Source organism: Chiloscyllium plagiosum, unplaced genomic scaffold, assembly GCF_037043375.1.
Source record: "Chiloscyllium plagiosum isolate Xiang-an unplaced genomic scaffold, Cpla_swu_hap1 HiC_scaffold_51, whole genome shotgun sequence".
Lineage (NCBI taxonomy): Eukaryota > Metazoa > Chordata > Chondrichthyes > Orectolobiformes > Hemiscylliidae > Chiloscyllium > Chiloscyllium plagiosum.
In genome coordinates this window covers 19,850,750-19,871,633 of record NW_028270189.1, presented here as the reverse complement: position 1 = coordinate 19,871,633, position 20,884 = coordinate 19,850,750, and the positions used below count along the sequence as shown (strand labels likewise).

Below are 20,884 nucleotides of genomic sequence, written 5' to 3'. Positions count from 1 at the left end.
ACAGGCACATATTTCAGTCTGTTCAGCCTGTTTATCTTGGTCAGTTCTCCATCAAGCTCATGTAATTGGCTATTTTTGTTTCTAGTTGTAGCTTGTCCTTTCTGTGTTTCACTTTAAAACTTTATAGTTCTTTAAACTGAACTTTATCACAATTTCCCAGAGGATCTCTCCAGGTGACATTACTCATTCACTAAGTTTTATCACACAACAGTCGCTCTGAGACAGTTACGTCCCTCGCCAGTTGCACAATGTGTTATTCTAAGAAACACTGAAAAAAATTTTCTGAACTCCTCTTCCAATATCACTGTTGTCAGTGTGATTGTCCCAGACTTTGTGAATATTGACGTTTCACTAAATGTTCACCATGCCTTTATTAAAAATTCCAATGAATTCCTATTTATTGCAGTGACGAGCCATGAAATGCTGTTCGGTGCATAAAACTGTTCTGCTGCTTGTGTCTTTGGCAAGTAGTAGCCAGAATTTACATTCAGACTGACTCTACTCCATGATCTGATGCCAAATGGTTTCTCTGTAATGCCTTTCTTACCCATCATTGTTAGCGTTGCCCATTTTGCCTGAGTTTGCACAAGGTTGTGAACCATTGAATATTTATGTTCCACCTTTTGTTCGCCCTGTAACCACATCTCCCTGGTGTCTAAATCCCTTTTATCTCTGTGTCACAAATCCATCTACCTTGTTGCAGAGACTTTGTCCATTAATAAAAAAAGATAATTTACTCGTTCCCACAATTTCCTGTCACAAATGGATTTGCTGATCTACAGTTTTAGTTAAACTTTGTCCCATCCTGTTCCTTTCTGTTGACTTCGGTCACATTCCCCGTGCTGCTCTGATGGTTCACGTTTTCTCTTTGGACTTGGAAAGCTCCTTCCACCTGAAGCCTGTCCCTGCATCCTCTCTGTCAGGTTAAAGCTCTGTCCATAAATCTACCAACGTGATTGGCCAGGACATTGTTCCACTGGAACTGTGCTGGGACCAATCTGAATGGATTTTTTAAAAAAATCAGGTATGGGATGTGGGTGTCTCTGGCTGACCAGCCTTTATTGCCCATCCCTTGCTGCCCTTGAGCTAAGCAGCTGGCTCGCCCATTTCACAGGGTAATTGAGAGGCAAACACTTTGCTGTGGGTATGTCGTGCAGACCACATGAGAGTGAACTGTTGTCTTTCTCTGAAGGTCAAGTGTTTGGATTTTTATCAATACTTATTTATGGATTGTTAATTCCAATTTTTAAAACATATATTCATTTAAAATTCCACATGGTTAGAAGTTAGAAAGAAGAAGGGGGTGGTCACTTTGTTGGGACTGTATTGTAGACTGTTGTAGACCCAACAGATACCAGAGGAGCAGATGTGTAGAGAGATTGCAGATAACTATAGGAATAATAGAGGAGTGCAGGCTGGAGATTTTAATATTCCCTGTACTGACTGGGCCACCTAGAGTATAAGAAGACCTGGATGGAGGGCAATTTTTCAAATGTGTCCAAGGAATGTTCCTAAATCAATGTGCAGAGGGCCCTACTCTACTCAGGCAGGTGCAACACTGGACCTCCCCTCAGAAAACGTGGTCGGGCAAGTGAGTGAAGTGTCATTCAGAGAGCACTTTGGGTCCAGTGCCCATAACTGTCTTCGTTTTAATATACTTATGGAAAAAGATCAGCAGGTCCACAAATTGAAGAGGAAAACTGAAACAGGGCCAGGTTTGGGGCCATTCTGCAGGACCTGGCTAGCGTCAATGCCGTGAATTTAAAATTGCACAACGCCCAGTTATAATCCAACTCGCTTTGGAAGCGCTGGTCATCACTGTAAAGATGAAAGGCTTAAACTAAATTTGTTTGATATTATATTCCATGACATGCCATCCTGTACCTTAGGATTGTGCTCCACAACCACCTGATGAAGAAGCAGTGCTCTGACAGCTAGTGCTTTCAAATAAACCGGTTGGACTGGAACTGAGTGTCGGGTGATTTTTAACTTTGTCCACCCCCAATCTGACACCGGCACCTCCATATTATGATTCTAATCGATTGGGTGAGTCTGTTTGAAGGAAAAGGAACAACTGGCAAATGGGAGACTTTTCAAAGTGTGATCTCAAGAATCCAGGGCCAGTATGCTCCATTGGGATAAAGGGAAACGCTGGCAGGGTTAGGGATCGTTGGCTGATGTGGGATAATAAGGCTCTGGTCTTGAAATGAAGACTGCATGCATTGGGTTTAAGATTTCCGTATCTACATAAACTCTTCTATTCTTAAAGACATGCTCAATCTGTGGAGACCCTACAATCTTCTCAGTCCCTGTAATACTCCCAATCTGCAGAAGTCATTCCAATGCCTGTGACTCTTCCAATCCAGTTCCTACAAGACCCTCTGTCTGTGATATATTTTCATTGCCAGCACCCACCCTGTCAATGTAAGCTCCTCCAGTGTCTCCATCCATCTACTCATTCCCATAATCTTCTCCAGCTCTTACATGTGTAAACATCACCCTTCCCCACAACCCTTCCCACTTTGACCAAACTGGAGGAGGTTACTAATGCTCCCTAATCTGTGAAACTGTCTCCAACCAAAATTGCTGTCTTTATCACATGGAAAATCTGTATGATTCCACACCCTCCATATCTAAATAACCTGCAGAACCTCAGCCTTCCTGTATCTATAAACATCTTCAGTCACGACTACCCTCCATATGTCTGTTTGGTTTTCCAATCAGTACAACCCACTTTATCTCTGTACTCAGCTCCATTCACCTGAAACATTCCTGTCTGTGTAAAACACCCCAATCTACCAACATCCTTACCAAACTGATCCATCCCTCCCAACGTCCCTAGCTCCATGAAACCCCTGTAGGCCCTACAGCTTTCCACATTTCTGTAACCTCTTGTGACTCGATGCTCCTCCCTCCCTGTGAAACCACCACCAGTCCCCACAACCCTCTGTCTCTGTTACCTCTTACAACCTTAGCAACGCCTCCTCTTTGTGTCTCTTCATTCAGACCCCATCCTCTTCAGCTTTCCGAAACCTCTTCCTGCCTTCATAACCCTCGCTATTTAGAACATAGAATAGGACAGCCCAGTACAAGCCCTTCAGCCCTCGATATTGTGCTGACCTTTTATCCTACTCTTAAGACTAAACTAACCTACATACCCTATATTTTGCTATAATCGCTGTGCCTATGGAAGAGTTGCTTAGATGTCCATAATGTGTCTGAATCTACTACCACGGCTGGCAATCCATTCCACGCACCCACCACACTCTGTGTAAATAACGTACCTCTGATATCTAAGCTAAATCTTCTGCCAATTGCCTTAAAAATAATCCCCTTGTGCTAGCCATTTTGCCATGGGAAGTTGTCTCTGGTTATCCACGCGATCGATGCCTCTCATTGCCTTGTACACCTCTATCATGTCGCCATTCTTCCTTCTTCACTACGATCAGAAAAAGCCTAGCTTCCACAACCTAACTTCAATTGGCATGCCCTCCAGTGCAGACAGCATCTTGCTAAGTATCCTCTGCACTGTCTTTAAAGCTTCTACATCCTTCCTATAATGAGGTGAACAGAACTGTTCACAGTATTCCAAGTGTGGTGTAATTAGAGCTCTATAGATCCAGCTCTATAGACCTGGATCTCTTAAACTCAATCCCCCGCTAACGAAAGCCAACGCACCATATGCCTTCTTAATACCCTCTCAACTTGGGGTGGTAACTTCAGGGACACAAGAACCCTCTGTTCGTGCACACTGCTAAGTATCCTGCCTTTAACCATGTAAACTTTTTTTTTCCTTCAGAATCCTCCAATGTGAAACCATCCCTATCTTTGTAACTTCCTCCAGTCCCTGCAACACTCATAAACTGTGAAACCTCCTCAAGTCCCTATATTCCTAATACCTGCAAAATCCTCCAGTCCCAATATCCCTCCCTAACTCTGTAAATGCCCTTCTGGGGAACACTGCAGAGGAAGGAAGAGTTGTCGAGTCCGGGCCATCTTACAGAGGTAGGAAGGGCTGCAGAACCTGGAGGATGGTGCAAACATGGGAAGGGACGTGGGTCCTGTAGGAGTGTAGAGGGAGCGGGATTCATAGAGCCTGCAAGATGGAACCAAGAATGGATTACAGAAACTGGAGGATGTTATGATTTGAACCACAGATAATTTTCGATTGGACCATTCAGCCCCTCTTCGAATCATAGAGATGTACAGCATGGAAACAGACCCTTCGGTCCAACCCGTCCATGCCGACCAGATATTCCAACCCAATCTGGTCCCACCTACCAGCACCTGGCCCATATTCTTGCAAACCCTTCCTATTCATATACCCATCAGATGCCTTTGTTTCAGCCTCCACCACTCCTCTGACAGCTCATTCCATACACGTAGCACCCTCCGCGGGGGAAAAATGCTCCTTACGTCTTTTTTATATCTTTCCCCTCTAAACGTAAACCTATGCCCTCCAGTTCTGGACTACCACAGCAAAGGATAAAGACTTTGTCTCTTTACCCTCTCCATGCCCCTCATGATTTTATAAACCACAATAAGGTCACCCCTCAGCCTCTGACACTCCAGGGAAAAACAGCCCCAGCGTATTCAGCCTCTCCCTCTAGCTCAACCCCTCCAATCCTGGCAACATCCTTGTAAATATATTCTGAACCTTTTCAAGTTTCACAACATCCTTCCGATAGGAAGGTCACCAAAATTGCACACAAATTCCAAAAGTGACCTAACCAATGTCCTGTACAGCCACAACATGACCTCCCAACTCCTGTACTCAATACTCTGACCAATAAAAGAAAGCATACCAAATGCATTCTTCACTATCCTACCTACCTGTGACTCTGCTTTCAAGGAGCTATGAACCTGCACTCCAATTTTTACTGTATTCAGCAACACTTTGTCAGACCTTACCATTACGTGTATAAGTCCTGCAAAGATTTGCTTTTGCAAAATACAGCACCTCGCATTTATCTGAATTAATCTCCATCTGCTACTTCTCAGGCCATTGGCTCATCTGGTCCAGATCCTGTTGTAATCGGAAGTAACCTTTTTTACTGATGACTACACCTCCAATTTTGTTGCCAAATGGACACTTACAAACTATACCTCTCATGCTCACATCCAAATCATTCATGTTAACAATACAAAGTATTGGACCCAGCACTGATCCTTGTGGCATCCACTGTTCACAGGCCTCCAGTTTGAAAACCAACCCTCCACCACCACCCTCTGTCTTCTACCTTTGAGCCAGTTTTGTACTAATTGGCTCGTTCTCCCTATATTCCATGAGATCTAACCTTGCTAACCAGTCTCCCATGGGGAACCTTGTTGAACGCCTGACTGAAGTCCATAGAGATCACATCCACCGCTCTGCCCTCATCAATCCTCTATGTTACTTCTTCAAAAATCTCAATCAAGTTTGTGAGACATGATTTCCCACTCACAAAGCAATGTTGACTGTCCCTAATCAGTCCTTGCCTTTCCAAATACATGTACATTCTGTCCCTTACGATTCCCTCCAGCAACTTGGGGGCGGCACGGTGGCACAGTGGTGGGGGCATCACGGTGGCACAGTGGTGGGGGCGGCACGGTGGCACAGTGGTTAGCACTGCTGCCTCACAGCGCCAGAGACCCGGGTTCAATTCCCACCTCAGGCGACTGACTGTGTGGAGTTTGCACGTTCTCCCCGTGTCTGCGTGGGTTTTCTCCGGGTGCTCCGGTTTCCTCCCACAGTCCAAAGATGTGCAGGTTAGGTGAATTGGCCGTGCTAAATTGCCCCATAGTGTTAGGTAAGGGGTAAATGTAGGGGTATGGGTGGGTTGCGCTTCGGCGGGTCAGTGTGGACTTGTTGGGGCGAAGGGACTGTTTCCACACTGTAATCTAATCTAATCTAAACTTGCCCACCGATGTCAGGCTTAACAGCCTATAGTTTCCTGGCTTTTCTTTACTGCCTTCCTTCAATAGTAGCAACACGATAGCCAACCTCCAGTCTTCTGGCTCTGATGTCCTTTTTCTAGAGATCTTTACCGGAACGGGTGAGCACAGCTTCAGATTGCCAGGATGGGAGATGTGAATTCAGATGTGAATCTATTTGCTCATTCTGTCTGTGTGCCTGACACTGACCTGATAGAAAGCACTGTCTGTACATTGTGGTAACCTCCAGATCTACATGACTGACCACAGCTCACTTAATCAAAGCCTTCATTTAGAATGTTCTTTATTTTAATATTTTTAAATGGCAGTTATGTGAAATGCAGGAATTGAGGAGTTGTGATTTTTAAAAGAATGAAACTTTTGTCATTGACCCTGACCCATGCAATGGGGATTCGTGGATTCTGTAGTTCCCTGCAGACAATCACTCAGAGGGTTGTATCACCAGGGAATCTGAGTGCAGATAATCTTTGCTTAGTTGAGTGTCAATTTACCATTTATGTCGGCTAGGACACAGTGTTTCTGGAGAATGTATAACTGTGTAAATACCTCACTGACAGGTTCAGGGGTGAGTGCACTGGGCCCTGAGCACCAACAGCTGGGAAACCTCATGCTGTTTGTATGTTGCAAAATTGAGAATTGCAGATGCTGGAGATCATGGTCTCGATTAAGTGGTGCTGGAAAAGCACAGCAGGTCAGGCAGCATCTGAGGAGCGTGAAAATCGACGTTTTGCCCAATGTCAATTTTTCCGCTCCTCAGATGCTGCCTGACCTGCTGTGCTTTTCCAGCACCACTCTAATCTTGACTCTGTGGGGCTTGGCACAGACTGGGTGAGAGCAACTCCAGAAATAAATGACAGGTATGGAGCTTGGGATCCTCCTGCTGTGTTTGACCTTGTGCCATATCGTCATCTCCCTCTCATGAGTGAGCGTGTCATGTTTCCCAGTCCTGACAGTGTCCACTCCCTGGAAACCCTTCCAGCTGTTGAACATCTCCCTTCTCTCTCACTGCCTCCAGTCCCTCCAACCTGGCCTTGGTCTTGTATCTCCTGCAGTTCCAAAAAGACCTTGCTCTTTGTTATCGCACTGCATTCCTTTGAGCTGTGTGGGAACAAACCTGAAGGAGATTTGGGCCATTGGAAGAAAAAGACAACTCCCCCTTCTCCACCTTTGTCAAACAGAGTCTGCTTGTTTGTCTCTCTCCCATAAGGGGAAGTGGGCATCCTTTCAGCATCCACCCTGTCCATTCCCCTGAGGATCTGTACATTTTAATGAGGACAACTGTCCTCCTGATGACCCGCAGTGGCACAGCACCGAAGTGACAGGTATATGTTCCTATAATGTTTACGACCACTTCCTTTTGCTCGACCCCTTCATCATTCTGAAACCTCCCCCAGTCTGGACAGTGTTCCAAACCAATCATTACTGAGAATGCTCCACCCTCCCAACCTCTTTAAACTCCTCACTCTGCGACAATCCTCCTTGTCTGCGTGAACCCCTCCAAGTTTCTACAGTCCATCCAACTTATTCCATCTCCTCCAGCCCTCACCATCTCCGTATGCTCCAGTCACTACATTTCTCCATGCCTCTGTAAACCCCTCCAGCCCCTCCAAATCTACCTATCTCTTCAAGGTCCAACAGTTCCAAAAAGCATCCCTCTACCTGGAACTTCCACCAGAGACCACTAGCCTCCAGATCTCTCTCATCCCCTGCACTTCTCTCTATCTCTGTTCCCAGCTTCAGTCCTGACAACCCTACTTCCATGTACAACATCATCAAGTCCATGCAATCCTCCCGAACTGTGGGACCTCCAAAAGACCTTACAATTCTATCTCGGTGTCTGACTGCCTGCAGTGATTTGAAACTTCCCCAATTAGCGTCAGAGAATCATAGAGGTGTACAGCATGGAAACAAACCCTTCGGTTCAACACGTCCATGCCAGTCCAGTCGCACCAACCAGCACGCGACCCATATCCCTCCAAACACTTCCTATTCATGTACCCTTCCAGATACCTTTTAAATGTTGAATTGTGCTAGTCTCCACCACTTCCTCTGGCAGCTCATCCAAACATGTACCACCCTCTGTGTGAAAACGTTGCCCCTTAGGTCTCTTTTATATCTTTCCCCTCTCACCCTAAACCTATGCCTTCTAGTTCTGGACTCCCCAAATTCAGTGAAAAGACTTTGCTTATTTATCCTATCCATGCCCCTCATAATTTTGTAAACCTCTATAAGGTCACCCTTCAGCCTCTGAAAATCCAGGGAAAACAGCCCCAGCCTGTTCAGCCTCTCCCTATAGCTCAAATCCTCCAACCCTGGCAACATCCTTGTAAATCTTTTCTGAACCCTTTCAAGTTTCATAACATCCTTCCGATAGGAAGGAGACCAGAATTACACACGGTATTCCAAAGTTGGCCTAACCAATGTCCTGTACAGCCGCAACATGACCTCCCAACTTCTGTGCTCAATACTCTGAATATTAGTGCCATTACAAAAGAGAAAGTGCTAGAAAAGCTAAAAGGTCTTAAAATTGATAAATCTCCTGGCCCCGATGGGCTACATCCTAGAGTTCTGAGGGAAGTGGCTGAGGAAATAGCGGAGGCGTTGGTTGAGATCTTTCAAAAGTCACTGGAGTCAGGGAAAGTCCCAGATGATTGGAAGATCGCTGTTGTAACCCCGTTGTTCAAGAAAGGATCAAGACAAAAGATGGAAAATTATAGGCCAATTAGCCTAACCTCGGTTGTTGGTAAAATTCTAGAATCCATCATTAAGAATGAGGTTTTTAAATTCTCGGAAGAGCAAGGTCTGATTAGAACAAGTCAACATGGATTTAGTAAGGGGAGGTCGTGCCTGACAAACCTGTTGGAGTTCTTTGAAGAGGTGACAAGTAGGTTAGACCACGGAAACCCAGTGGATGTGGTCTATCTAGACTTCCAAAAGGCCTTTGATAAGGTGCCAAACAGGAGGCTGCTGAGTAAGGTGAGGGTCTATGGTGTTCGAGGTGAGCCACTGGTATGGATTGAGGATTGGCTGTCTGACAGAAGGCAGAGAGTTGGGATAAAAAGTTCTTTTTCGGAATGGCAGCCAGTGTTGGGGCCACAGCTGTTCACACTATATATTAATGATCTGGATAAAGAGACTATGGACATTCTAGCAAAGTTTGCCGATGATACAAAGTTAGGTGGACAGGCAGGTAGTACTGAGGAAGTGGGGAGGCTGCAGAAGGATCTATACAGTTTGGGAGAGTGGTCCAGGAAATGGCTGATGGAATTCAATGTGAGCAAATACGAGGTCTTGCACTTTGGAAAAAAGAATACAAGCATGGACTACTTTCTAAACGGTAAGAAAATTCATAAAGCCAAAGTACAAAGGGATCTAGGAGTGCTAGTCGAGGATTCTCTAAAGGTAAACATGTAGGTTGAGTCCGTGATTAAGAAAGCGAATGCAATGTTGTCATTTATCTCAAGAGGGTTGGAATATAAAAGCACCGATGTGCTACTTATAAAGCTCTGCTTGGGTCCCATTTGGAGTACTGTGTCCAGTTTTGGTCCCCACACCTCAGGAAGGACATACTGGCACTGGAGCATGTCCAGAGGAGATTCACACGGATGATCCCTGGAATGCTAGGTCTAACATATGAGGAACGGCTGAGGATCCTGGGATTGTATTCATTGGAGTTTAGAAGATTAAGGGGAGATCGAATAGAAACTTACAAGATAATACATGGCTTGGAAAGGGTGGATGCTAGGAAATTGTTTCCGTTAGTCGAGGAGACTAGGACCCGTGGACACAGCCTTAGAATTAGAGGAGGTAAATTCAGAACAGAAACGCGGAGATATTTCTTCAGCCAGAGAGTGGTGGGCCTGGGGAATTCATTGCCGCAGAGTGCAGTGGAGGCTGGGACGCGAAATGTCTTCAAGGCAGAAATTGATGAATTCTTGATGTCACAAGGAATTAAGGGCTACGGGGAGAATGCGGGCAAGTGGAGTTGAAATGCCCATCAGCCATGATTGAATTCGGAGTGGACTCGATGGGCCGAATGGCCTTACTTCCACGCCTGGGTCTTATGGTCTTAGTGTATCGACAGCGGTTCAAAACATAAAGAAGGAACCAGGACAGACTTATGTAGAGTTCTAAAGCATTAAACATAGTAATCTTTCTGCAACATCTCCAGTCTCCATGCCCCTCCCTATCATGTTGAGCTGCTCCAACCCCCACAAGCTTTCCTGCCTGTGTACACGATCAAGTTGATACAACTCTTCACATTTCTGTCGTGTCCTGCAGACCCGTTTTTTGTGAATTCTGCCGATCACTAATACTCTCCCCATCTGTGTAAATGTTTCCAGCCATTACAATTCACTTTACTGTGCAGCCCCCACCAGACCTGACAGCCATCACTATCTGTCAAAGCTACTTCTGGTCCATATCCTCCGAATTGTTGAAACCTGCTCTCACTATTATTTCCTAACGATGTTGTCTCTAAAGCCATCCCTATCAGGTTAATCTCCTCCACTGCATACAACACTCCCAGTCTGTGTAATCTCTTCAATTCCTTCAGTTCCTATATATCTATGTATAGGTGTGACTGCTTTGTGGCCATTGTATCCTTGTTTATATCTGCAAAAGGCTCTGCTCACTGTAACACATCCTATGTTCATAAGTGAACCTGGTCTCTCACAAGCCTCTCCATGACTCTCTCCTCCAGTCTCTACAAGCTTCCCTATCCCTGTCGCATCTTGCAGCATGCACACCTCTCACTCTGTCTGACACTCCTTCCAGAACATAAAATCATCTCTCCTTCTACCTTTATCCATTCGACAACTTCCTCCCTCTCCCTGCAACATTCCCCAGTGTATATCATCGTCCATGTGGTTGCAACATTCTCCAGTCCATACCAGCCTCCCTTTCCCTGTAATATTCTCCAGTCCATACCATCCTCCCTATTGCTGTGATATTCTCCAGATCCCACAACTGTTGTTAAATGTACGACGTTCTGGAATCATGCGAATGTTTCTACACCCTGATCAACATAGTCCATGTAACGATCCACAACCCTACACACGTCCCTCTCTCTGAAGTCTAATCAAAGACGCTTTATCTCTCTAAAGGTTTTCTCCTGTCAACATTCTGTAGCAACTGTAACTATGTTTAACCCTGCAACATTGTCGCGTCCCCAAACATCTCTCCCACTCTGTGACCTCTATCCATCCCTCAAAGGCCCTCTCTCGGTGACACGCTCCATGCATTTGCAACAAGGCAGATGGAATGACAGCATTAACTGAAGGGAACCGATATGATCGAACTGTTATTGTGGAGGTGTGGCTGCAGAATGATCATGACAGCAATGTGATTATTGAGGGGTTGTAGGGAATTAGGCAGGATCAGCAAAAAACCAAACAAGGTCCCGTTTTGTTGTGAAGAAAGGACACAGTCAGTGCTTTCGTCAGACAGCCAATTTAATCTGGGAATCAAAATATAGAATCATTTTGCATGGACAGCTTCCAAATAGCAAGGGGGATCTGGAAGATCAAATCACAATCCATGCTTGTTGGTAAGTTGGATACAATATTTTCTTGGTGAGAGTAGACAGAGGCATGTGGAGTGGTCACTTTCTGACTGGACGTCTGTGGGCAATGGTGTTTCACAAGGATCAGTGCTGCGATGTCTGTGTGTAATTTATATCTGTGATTCAGATGGAAAGGTCAGCAGTTTGAGTGGTAATTTTGCAGACGACATTTGGAAAGGCATGTAATGATTAGGGATAGTTAGGGGAATTGTGGACAGTGAGGAAGAGTGTTCAAGGTTGCAGCACTATGTCGATCAGCTGGAACGTTGGGCAGAGATGTGGCAAATTGAATTTCATCGGGACAAGTGTGAAGTGATGCATTTATGAAGTCAAATGGAAGAGAGAAGTGCACTAATTGACTAGTTGGAAACATTGATAAACAGAGAGACATTGGAAGCAAATCCATAGCTCCCTAAAAATAACAACCCAACAGGATGTGGTGGGAGAGGGGATGGATGGTATGCTTACCTTTATTGGGCACAGTATTGAGTACAGACGTTTGCATGTCATGTTGTGACTGAATGAGACTTCATTTGGCCATGTTTGGAAGGTTGCGTGTCGTTCTCATCGCTACGCTACAGGAAGGATGTGGAGGTTTTGGGGAGGTTGCAACAGAGGGTTGGAAGAATATGGCCTGGATGTGAATGTGTTTACTGTAATGAGGTTGGATGCAGTTGGATTGTTTTGCGTGAGTATCGGAGACTGAGGGGTGACCAGATACTGGTATACAGCATTAGGAGAGGCGTGAATAGTGTGGATAGTTGGAATCCTCCTTCCTATGTCGAAATGTCAAATACTAGGGCGCATCTGTTTAAGGTGAGAGTGAGAAGTTTTAAATGAGATGAATGAGGCCAGTTGTCTTTATCGAGAGGGTAGAAGCTGCTCAGGAGGTGGGAGAGGTAGCAACGAGAGCAAACATTTGAAGGGCATTTAGACAGAAACATCAACAGGCAGAGAATAGAGGGATATCGCCCATGTGCAGGCAGATGGGATTAGTTTAGAATAGCATCATGGTCAGCACAGCCATGGTGGGCCGAAGGGCCTATTACTCTGCTGTTCTGTTCGATTTTCTAACTTAACGACATCGAACCTGTCAAAGCCCCTCCGAATCCTGGATGTTTCATTCAATTTCTCTCCCATTCTTCAAAACCCAATAGGTTCAAGGGCAATCTACTCCACCTCCTCTCATTGGAATATCCCGCCATCTCCAGGATCAGCCGAGTGAAGCTTCCCTGGCCTGCCTCCAATACAAGAATGTCTTTCCTTAGGGCACGCATACTGTTCATTATCATCTAGGTGTGGTCTGACTTGTACCTTGCATCGTTATAGCAAGACCTCCCCATCACTTCGTTTTGCTCACTGGTTGCTCATCTCTGAGTACTGATACGAGAGCAATATGAGGCTAAACCCATTCTTCCAACATGACTGTGTGATCCTGAAGTCTTGCAGCACTCTGGTGATATCACTCAGTCTCTCTCCATATGGTATCCCTCACTGTGTGGGACTAATTGCTACCTCTGTCAGTGCCTCCCGCTCTTCAAGTTACTCCAGATCCTGAGCCAACAGAATTCTCCACTCCAGAGAGACGCAACAGCACAGGCCAGGGATGGAGTTTGGGATTTTCCAGATATCTGTGGGGCTCATTTCCATTCTCCATGTGTAACCCTCACTGCATCAGTCTAATTTTCTATTATGTCTATTTCTCTGTCTCCTGTAGGTATTTAGAAAGTTCCTGACTCAATAGACATCCCAATTTCTGGGGTCTCGTCCAACACCTCATTGAAGATGGTTGGTCAGCCAGAGAGACAAAGGGCAGGGAGATGTGGAGTCTTCAATAAATCCTGCAGTGAGGTAAGATCACTCAGAGTGCACAGAGCAGAGAGCAATGAGAGGGCTCCAAACATCGCTAACAGGACATGATATAGATACAGTACTGGAGGGGGAGCACAGTACAATACAGACACATCCCAGACTCAATCACCACCTCTACTTTAATTTACGTTGCACAGAAACAGACTGGGGAGTTCATAGTTATCAATCCAGGCCTGTGCTGTCTTAGTGAGCATCAGGACAACAGAGGGGAAAGCAGGCCTCCAACGAGAGTTTGGGAATGCTGCCTGGGATCTTTCTGTTCTGTGTTCTCCCTCCATTACTGTGCTAAGACTCACTACTCTGCATCTCTGTGCTTATGGCATGGCTTGTGCATCAGCGTCTTCAGTAATTTTTAACTCCTACAACAGTTCCTGTCCCTGTAATTACTTCCCTTCCTGACTGTCCTCCACATATTTGAAACATACTGCATTCCAGACTACCATCCCTATCGCTGTAACTTGCTTCAGTGTCTACAACATGCTTTATTTCGGTACTGTAATCCTCTTTAGCTGGATACAGAGTGATACAGCACGGAAAAAGAACCTGTGGTACAACTCCTCAATGCTCTCCATGTTTCCTATAATGAATGAGTCTCATTTGCCTGAGTTCGGCCCTTAGCTCTTCAAACCTTCTCCCCTCCATGTACCTGCCCAAATGTCTTTTCCATGTTGTAATTGTTCTTGTTTCTCCATGTGCCCCTGGCAGTCTGTTCTGTCTGTGCACCATCCTCTGTGGATAATGTTGCCCCTCAGCTCCCTCTTTAAATCTTTGCTCTCTCACTTCCCGTTTGTACTCTCGAGTGTTGGACTCCCTTACCCTTGGCTGTTCACCATTCTTAGGCCCAATCCTTGTGGCAATCCACTGGTCACAGACCTCCAGTCTGATAAGCAAACCTCCACCACCACCTTCTACCTTTGAGCCAGTTCTGTATCCAAATAGCTAGTTCTCCCTGTATTCCATGAGATAGAATCTTGCTAATCAGTCTCCCATGGGGAACCTTGTCGAATGCCTTACTGAAGTCCATATAGATCACATCTACAATCCTCAGCCCTCTTCAATCCTCTTTGATACTTCTTCAAAAAACTCAATCAAGTTTGTGAGACATGATTTACCAATCACAAATCTCTATCTCTAATCAGTCCTTGCTTTTCCAAATACATGTCCACCCTGTCCCTCAGGATTCCCTCCAATAACTTGCCCACCACTGACGTCAGGCTCACTGCTCTATAATTCCCTGGCTTGTCCTTACCACTCTTAAACAGTGGCACCACGTTAGCCGACCTCCAGTCTTCCGGCACCTCATCTGTGACTATTGACAATACACATATCTCAACAAAAGGCCCAGTGATCACTTCTCTAGCTTCCCACACAGTTCGAGTGTACACCTGATCAGGTCCTGGGAATTTATCCACCTTTATGCATTTCAAGACATCCAGCACTTGCTCCTCTGTAATATGGACATTTTGCAAGGTTTCACCATCTATTTCCCTACATTCTATATCTTCCATATCATTTTCCCCAGCAAAAACTGATGCAAAATATTCGTTTACTATCTCTGTCTTTTAAACGTTGTAATTGTAACCACATCCACCCTTCCTCAGGAAGTTCATGCCACAATCAAAACACCCTCTGGGTAACAATTTGCCCCCATGTCTTTTTTTTTGAACATCTCTCTCTTCTAACCTTAAAAATCTGGTCCCTCCTCTTGAGACTCCCCCATCCTACGGTAAAGACAACTACCATTCAATAGATCTATATCACATTTTTTTATAATAAACTCTTATCATATCACATCTAAAACTCCAGGCTCCAGTGAAAAAAGACTCAGCCTATCCAGCCATTTTTCAGAACTCAAGCCTTCCATATCCAACAATGTCCTGGTAAATCTCTGCTGAACACCCTGCAGCTTAATAATATCCTCCCTATAACTGTGCGACCAGAACTCGACAGAGTAGTGCAGAAGAGGCCTCAAAAATGTCTGCACAATCTCAACATGACGTCCCAAATCCTCCACTCAATGGACTGAGCAATAGTCAGGCATGCCAAGCACTGTCTTATCCATCCTGTGATGCAAGCTTCAAGATTTATGTACCTGAACCCGGAGGTCCCTCCGCTCTAAAACACTAACCGAGGCCCGAACATTAATTGTATAAGCTCTACCCTTGTTTGTTTTACCAAGTGCACTACCTCGCATTTTTTCAGATTGAGTACCATCTACAGTTTTTCAGCCCATTCACCCATTTCATCAAGGTCGCTTTGTAATCTCAAAAACCCTCCTTCACTGCCCACTATGCCACCCTCCAGCCTGTCCAGCACATCACACATGGCTGTCAATGGTACAAATATCTTTGCTCGCGGCTCCACAATTTCTTCCCTCGCGTCGCACAATGTCCTGTGATGCACTTAATCAGGTCCTGGAGCTTTCCATTCCTTTGTGTTGTAAAATCTCCAGCACCACCTCTTCTAAAACATGCAGTCTTTTTAGAGATGAGCAGCATGGAAACAGACCCTTTGGTCCAACTCATCCATGCTGACCAGAAGATCTAAATAAATCCATCCCATTTACCAGCATTTGGCCCATGTACCTCTAAACCCTTTTTATTCATATACCCATCCAGATACCTTTTAAATGTTGTCATAGTATCAGTATCTGCTACTTTCTCTCTCAACTCATTCCATATACACATCACCGTGTGCATAAAAAAGCTGTCCCTTCAACCTTAAACCTATGCCCTCTAGATTTAGACTCTCCAACTCTTGGGAAAAGACCTTGACTGTTTACCCAATCCATACCCCTCATGTTTATATAAACCTCTGTCAGATCACCACTCAGTCTCCGATGCTCCAGGGAAAATAACCCCAGCTTATTCAGCAACAATCCTGGCAACATCTTGTTAATCTTTTCTGAACATTTTCAACTTTCACAACATCCTTCCTATAGCGGGGATACTGGAATTGCAGAGAACTCCAAATGTGGTCTAACGTATGACTCTTGTTCCCTGAGTTCCCCAGTCTTTGTCCACAATAAGTTCTGGAGTAAAAAATGTGTTTACGGTCTTAGCCATATCATGCGGTTCCAGACACCAATGGTCTCATTGATCTTTAAGGGACACTATTTTGTCTCGAGTTACTCTTTTACTCTTGATATGTTTTATACAATCACTTTTGGATTCTCCTTATCATTCTCTGCTGAGGCTATTTCATGTACCCTTCCTGCATTCCTGATTTCTACCCAAAGTGTATTCCTGAAGTCCCTGTGATCCTTAGGGATTCCCTTGATCCAGCTGGCTATACCTGACATGTGCCCCCTTTTCCTTGACCAGATCCTCAATAGACAGCCAATGTTTTCTAATGCTGTCAGCATTGGCCTGCACATAAACAGGAAAATGCTGGTGGTGTTCGCTCAATTTATCTCAGTTTTAAAATATTCTCACTTGCCAGACTTCCCTTTCCCTGCACATATACTCCCCAATCACCTTTTGAGAGTTCCAGGCTAATATTATCAAGATTAGTCTGGCCCCATTTTATAACTTGAACCTGTGGACCTGCCCTGTCCTTTTCCATCGCTATTTTCAAACTAATAGGCTTGGGTCACTTTGGCAAAATGCTTTCCCACTCACACCTCAGTCCCTTTCCCTACCTTGTTTCCCAAGGGGATGTCAGGTTTTCCCGCTTTCTCTTTTCAGGCCATTTACATATGGATTGGGAGTTTTCTGGAACACAATTACCAAATTCCTCCCTTGCAAACACTGAACACTGGCAGTCCATGTCTAGGTTTGGAAAGTTTAAAAACCCCAACCATAACAGGCCTATTATTATGATCGATATTTGAGATCTCCTGATATGTTTGTTCCTCAGTCTGCCACTGATTATTCGGGGTCATTAGGACAATCGTGTCAGAGTGATGACCCATTCTTATTTCTCAGTTCCACTAACATAGCGTCACTGGGTGATCCTACAGGAATATCCTCTCTAGGTACTGATGTAATGATTCATGCAATGAAAACCCCACCACCACACGTCCTCTCTTGCCTCCCCTTCGATCCTTCCTGTAGCATCTCCACCTTGAAACACTATCACCCACCCTATCAATGTGAGCTCCTCCTGTATCTCCATCCATTTACCCATCTCTATAACCTTCTCCAGCTCTTAACCCTATATGTTGAAACATCACTCTCCACTCGAACCCTCCCTACCGCAGGAACTTCCTCCTGTTTGTGCAATGCTCTCTTATCTGTGCTTGCTACCCCAATCTCTCAAAAACCAATCCAGATTCCACAGCCTCCATGTCTAAATAACCCCCAGAACCTAAGCCTTCCTATATCTGTAAATATCTTTAGTCACGATGACCCTCCATATCTCTGTTTGTTTCGCCAGATGATACAAACCTCTTTATCTCTGTAATCTGGTCAGTTCCCTAAAACAGTCACTGTCTGTGTAATCCAGCCCTGTCCTACAAGCATCCTTATCCCTGTAAATTTCTCTATCCCTCCCAACATTCCCAACTCCATGAATCCGTCAGCCCTACAGCTCTCCATATTTCTGTAACCTCCTGTGGGCCTATGGTCCTCCCTCCCTGTCAAACCACCTCCAGTTCCCATATCCCTCCCAATCTGGGTCCTCTGCTCCAGATCAGACCATTGCTGTCTCTGTAAACAGCTGTACTCCTGACAACCCTTCCCATTTGTATAACCTCGTTCAGACCCCATACTCTCCAGCCTCCTGAATCCTCTTCCTGCATTGCAACTAAAACCACATGTTTATGTAATATCCACCAGTGCTTACACCCTCCCCAACTCAGGAACCTCTTACAGTCCTAACAAAGCAATTAAACTGTGAAACCTCTCATTTCCCTACAATCCTCCCTCCCTCCCTCCTCAAATGCCTTCATCAACATGAAACCTCACAACTACTGAAGCCTCCTTTTGGTACTGCAACCCTCCTAATGTCTGCAAAATCCTCCTGTCCTGATATCCGTCCCTATCTCTGTAACACTTACCACCCTTCAGTGCCCTTCTGGGGAACATGGCAGAGGAGAGAAGATTTGTAGAGTCCAGGCCATGTTACGGAGGTAGAATTCTGGGGATTACAGATTTGGTCTAATGTCTGTGGTGTGCAGATTATTGACGAGGACCCTAAAGGCAGGATTTATGACTACTTGGAAAACCATAGTTAAATTAGTGACAGTCAGCATGGGTTTGTGTGGGGCAGGTCATGCCTCAAAAATCTTATTGAATTCTTTGAGGATATGACAGAATATGTTGATGGATCATTCAGAAAAGGATGATTGGGATACAGGGAAATCTGTCTGTCTGGATACAGGATTGGATGGCCCAGAGAAGACACAGGGTGGCAGCAGATGGACAGTATTGAGCCTAGAGCTCAGTTCTGTAACAATCGGCTCTGGGACTTTGCTCTTTGTGATTTTTGTAAATGACTTGGATGTGAATGTTAGAGAGTGGGTTAGTAAGTTTGCCAATCACATGAAGGTTGGTGGAGTAGTGGGTAATGTGGAGGGCTGTTGTAGGTTGCAATGGGAGATTGACAGGACGCAGAGCTGGGCTGGAAGTGGCAGATGGAGTCCAATCTGGAAAAGTGTGTAGTGATTCATCCTGGAAGGTCGAATTTGAATACAGAATACGGGGTGAAAGGCAGAATACTTGGCAGTGCGGAGGAACAGAGAGATCATGGGGTCCGTGTCCATAGATCCCTCAAAATCGCCACGCACGTTGGTAGGGTTGTTAAAAAGGCATATGTTGTGTTGGCTCCCCTTAGAAGGGGATTGATTTTAAGAGCCGGAAGGTTTTACTGCATGTTTATAGCGTCCTGGTGAGACCACACTTGGAATATTGTGTTCAGTTCTGGTCCCCTGTTTACAGGAAGGATGTGCAAGTTTTAGAGAGTGTACACAGGAGATGTACCAGAATGCTGCCTGGAATGGAAGGCAGTTCTTACTAAAAAAGTTTGAGGGAGCTAAGGCTTTTCTCATGGGAGTGAAGAAGGGGGTAAGGTGAACTGGTAGAGGTGAACAAGGTGATGGAGAAAGTGAGGTCCGCAGATGCTGGAGATCAGAGCTGAAAATGTGTTGCTGGAACAGCGCAGCAGATCGGGCAGCATCCAGGGAACAGGAGAATCGACGTTTCGGGCATAAGCCCTTCTTCTGGAATCCTGAAGAAAGTCTTATGCCCGAAATGTCGATTCTCCTGTTCCGTGAACAAGGTGATGCGAAGCACAGAGTGAGTGAATAGTGAGAGACTTTTCCTCCTATGGAATAAATGGCTATTACAAGGCGGCATAATTTTAAGGTGATTGGAGGATGGATAAGAGCATAGAGAATGGTAGGTGGTTGGAATGCACTGTCAAAGGTGGTAGTAAAATTAGATACTTTCGAAACATTTAATAGACTCTTGGATAGACACATGGATAATAGTAAAATGAAGGGTATGTCGGTTAGTTTGATCTTACAGTTGGATAAAACATAGGCTTGAAGTCATGGCCGAAGGGTCTTGGGCTGAACTGTTATGTGTTCTATGTTCTGTCTGATAAACTGGGTAATAAGCTCAGATCATTGCAAAAAGGATATGGCATTCAGGAGGAACGAGGGAACTGGATACAAAATTGGCCTGATGGTATGAGACAGAGGGTGATGGGATACATGTTGTTTTTTCTGACTGGATGCATGTGACCAGCGGTGTAGTGGGTCCCCTGTTGTTTGTTATTTGGATAAATGGTTTGGATGGGAATATTGGTTTCCTGGTAAGTAAGGTTTTTGGTGGTAAAGTGGACAGTGAAGAAGGTATCTGTGATTCAACAGGATGAACAGTACTGCTGGGATAGTGGGCTGAAGAATAGCAGATGGAGTTTAATTAAATAAATGTGAAGTGTTCCGTTTTGGTGAAACAAACCAGGGTGGGAATTGTACAGTTAATGCTCGGCCCCTGGGTATTGTTGTCAGTCAGTGACCCAGTGACCCATGTACACAGTTCTTTGAATGTGGTGTCACAGGTAGACAGGCTGGTGAAGCAGGTGTTTGGGATGGTTACCTTCATTGGGTAGAGCATTGAGAGTAAGAGTTGGGATGTCATGTTGTGGCTGTAAAAGACATTGGTGGGGCCACCATTAAAACGTTGTTGATCAGTAGGAAGAACTCATCTAGTTCACTAACCTCCTTTAGGGAAGGACATCAAATATTCTAAACTGGTCTGGCCGACATGTGACTCCAGACCCACAGCAATATGGCTGACTCTGAGCTACCCTCTGGGTAATTAGCACGGCGTCAAAGAATGTTAGTCCAGGCAGTGACACCCACATCCCATGAATGAATATATAAAAATACCTATGTCCCTCCGTACCTCTGCAAACTCCTCCAGCTGCAGCAATCCGTCCTGGCTTTGTAACACCCTGACCACTCTCTGTAACACTCTGACCACCTCCAGCACCTTCACCTCTCCCTGTTCCTATCATGTCAATGAACCCTGACCGTGGCTCCCCTTCCCACAGCCCTCCTCCTGCGAG

At 45.1% G+C, this 20,884-nt stretch overlaps 1 long non-coding RNA gene across 1 annotated transcript in view; it reads left to right on the top strand.

Moving 5' to 3' along the window:
* Nucleotides 1-20,884, top strand: part of LOC148135045 (uncharacterized) — a 71,805-nt gene that overhangs the window by 31,885 nt on the left and 19,036 nt on the right. Inside the window, exon 5 of the long non-coding RNA XR_015755482.1 lies at nt 13,215-13,348. This is a non-coding gene — a long non-coding RNA (uncharacterized LOC148135045). The remainder of the gene's footprint in view (nt 1-13,214; nt 13,349-20,884) is intronic.